Here is a 3,181-nt window from a genome sequence, read left to right on the forward strand (position 1 = left end):
GCTGCTTTATTCAGCATGTGCCTTCTGTGTGAATCAGTTTCTCAGTGGTCAGTTCCTAAATAAGGAAAGCGCTTTTATCTAAACCAGAAGGAGAATGAGCTGTGGCCCCCCACCAGTAAACCTGGGAAAGAATAATGGGCTGCAGAGGAAGCACTTGCTCGAAAACAACACATGGCCTGAAAAGCTGTCCCTGAGCTGATGCCTTGCTGTCAGCCATAAGCACATAAAGTATGTGGCTAGAGGGCAGGTGCGGTAGCTCACGCCTGTAATCCCAGCACTTTGGGAGGCCAAGGCAGGTGGATCACCTGAGGTCAGGAGTTCAAAGACCAGCCTGGACAACATGGTGAAACCCCCTCTCTACTAAAAAATACAAAAATTAGCCAGGCATGGTGGTGCACACCTATAATCCCAACTACTCAGGAGGCTGAGGCAGGAGAATTGTTTGAACCCAGGAGGTGGAGGTTGCAGTGAGCTGAGATCCTGCCATTGTACTCCAGCCTGGGCAACAGAGCAAGACTCCACCTCCAAAAAAAAAAATTTTAAGTATGTGGCTAGAATCAGAGAGCCAGAAAAAGTTGAACCTGAGCTTCAAAACTAGATTTAAAATTCTACTAGATGTGTCTGCTGTGTCACATTCCTGTTTTGGCTTTGGTTTTGTTTTGAGACAGGGTCTCACTATGTTGCCCAGGCTGGTCTCAAAGTCCTGGCCTCAAGTGATCCTCACGCCTGGACCTCCCAAGGTGCTGGGGTTGGAATTATAGGCGTGAGCCACCATGCCCAGCCCATTCCTTATTTTGCCCAAATTAAGTGGTCAGAGATCTTTGGTGTCATGACCGGTGTGACTGAGGAGTTGTTCCAGAATGTGCAGGATAGAGATGGAAGCACTGGCCTGGGGCTTGGAGTCCTCAGGACCTTTTCCTACTCCTGCCCTTGTAAGTCACTGAGCTGGTTTCCTGGCCTGTAAAATGAGCATGATGCTGCTGCTTATTTCATAAAATTTCAAAATTTATTTTGTAAAAATAGTTCTATAGGGCGATTGCAGAAAATTTAGAAAATGCAAAGAAGCAAAAATTTTTTTACCTCACTTATCTCACTACTTCAAGGTAATCACAGCTTCTCACACTCCAGACAATTTTACTCAAAGTATACAATTTAGTGGTTTTCATTCTTTTTATGGCCACATACTATTCTATTGTACAGAGATAACACATTTTCTTCCATTCAGTTGATGAATGTGGATTAGTTCCACTTTTATCTCTTGTGAATAGTGTTCTGACAATTCACATATTTTGTGAAGGAGTAGATGTCACAAAATATGTGAAAGATTTTGTGTAGATGTAGATTTTCCCTTCTTAGGGATGTGTATACTAGGAGTGGAATTGAATTGCTGTGTTGCAGGATAATTCTATGTACCCTTTCAAGTGTGTGGTGGGGGATGGTGTTTAAATACTGTTTTGCGAGGAGTAGATGCAGTGACACTGAAGGTGGCTGTAAAGCATTACTTTAGAGGAAGGCATTCTTAACAGACAAGCCATGCTTGCTTGTATTCAGGTGCAAAATGTCGGATTTGGTGAGACAACAGGACACAGCGCACTGTGGCAACAAATAGAGCAACAAATTCCATGATTAAAATGTATAATTTCTAAACACATGAAAGAGCCCCCAAAGCCTCACTTCAGTCCCCTAGAAGGTTCTGGGCAGAAACAGTAGGGCAGATCAAAGTAATGAGCACAGGAGCCATGATCGCCCAGCGAGGGGAGTGAGCCCTGTTCCCAGCTTGGCCTGGCTATGGCTTCTGAGTAGACAAGTGTGTTTCTTAGCTGTTACGAGACTGGTAATGAATACTCCCTGGAAGATGCCATGGACCCTGGCCTCGGGCCAGCCCCCTCGCCCTTGAGTCCTCCTAACACCTTGCTGCTCTGATTACTTCCCATGGAGAAGCCACCCAGCAGGGACTCGGGAACAATGTGTCCCAAAACCTGGCTTGAATCCCCAAATCTGCTTCTTGACTGTGGGGCCTTGGGTAGCTGTAGAAGGGGATGATGGCGCTCATGACGGGGACAGTATGTATCACACAGGGCTGTGGTCAGGATGTTAGTGCCATCATTTTGAAACACCCATGCAGGCCTGCCCTGCATACCTGGCAGCTTCCTATTCCCCAGCGCACCCTTGGCTGGCCAGCCCCATTGTCCCCTCCTCACGCTCCTTCCCCGCCTCACTGGGGTTATGTTGGGGTTGGCAGCAACCAACCCACCTGCCCATTCCTGGGCCAGCCAGCCCCCGGGCTGCTCTCCTGTCCCCGCCGTCCCACCGCCCTCCCTGGACACCAGCTACCCACTATCGGACACCGCCTCGCACCAGCCCCGCACACCCTCCCACCCCGGAGGGAACGGAGGTGCAGGTGCGGCGTGGGTGGAGGCGTGCAGCCCGGGCCCTTCTGGACACCAATGCAGGGAGGAAAGTCCTGGAGAGCCGGACACTCGCCTTCACCCTCGGAGCCCGGCCTCCCCTGGGCAGCCAAGAGAGGTTCTACCGCTTCATGAGGCCTCCTCACCCTGCCAGGCCGAGGTTGGGGTTAGAGAAGCTGGGTCGTTAGATTCGGGAGAGCTAGAATGATCCAACGTGTCATTCCGTACTTGGGTGAGGAAGCCAAGCACACAGTTACTGCTCAGGGCAGGACCTGGGCTGCAACTGGTATCAGGGCCCATCTGAGACATTCCCTCCCTCCCTAAGTGTGTACCTGACACTAGTTCTGGGTCTAACGACAACGATCTAGTTGTAGAGGGTCTCCTGGATGATACAAGTGAGTGTCCCCTGGCAAGGCTCCTCCCCAGGTAAACTTGCGACAGAGTTCTCCAACAAAGAAACACCAGTCCCCCAGACACGGGAGGTCGAACCACCTCCACTACCAAGGGAGGTGCAGAGGGACTGGGGGCTTCTTGAGTCTCAGCTTCAACCAAGGCCAACCAGATGGCCCAATTCCGGGTTTCAGGGTCCCATTTTTCCCAAATCACTGCCCACGATTCACGTGTGAAATGTGGCAAGGCTGGGAATTCATCACTTTGGGAATCTGTAACTGGCACAATCAAATGTGATTGTCAGAACTGTCAGCCCTGCAGGTACAAGGAGTAAGGGAATTTTGAGGCCTTTCCTGGAAGCACCCTGGTTCTCTCACTGTGGC

Source organism: Theropithecus gelada, chromosome X (assembly GCF_003255815.1).
Source record: "Theropithecus gelada isolate Dixy chromosome X, Tgel_1.0, whole genome shotgun sequence".
Taxonomy (NCBI): Eukaryota; Metazoa; Chordata; class Mammalia; order Primates; family Cercopithecidae; genus Theropithecus; species Theropithecus gelada.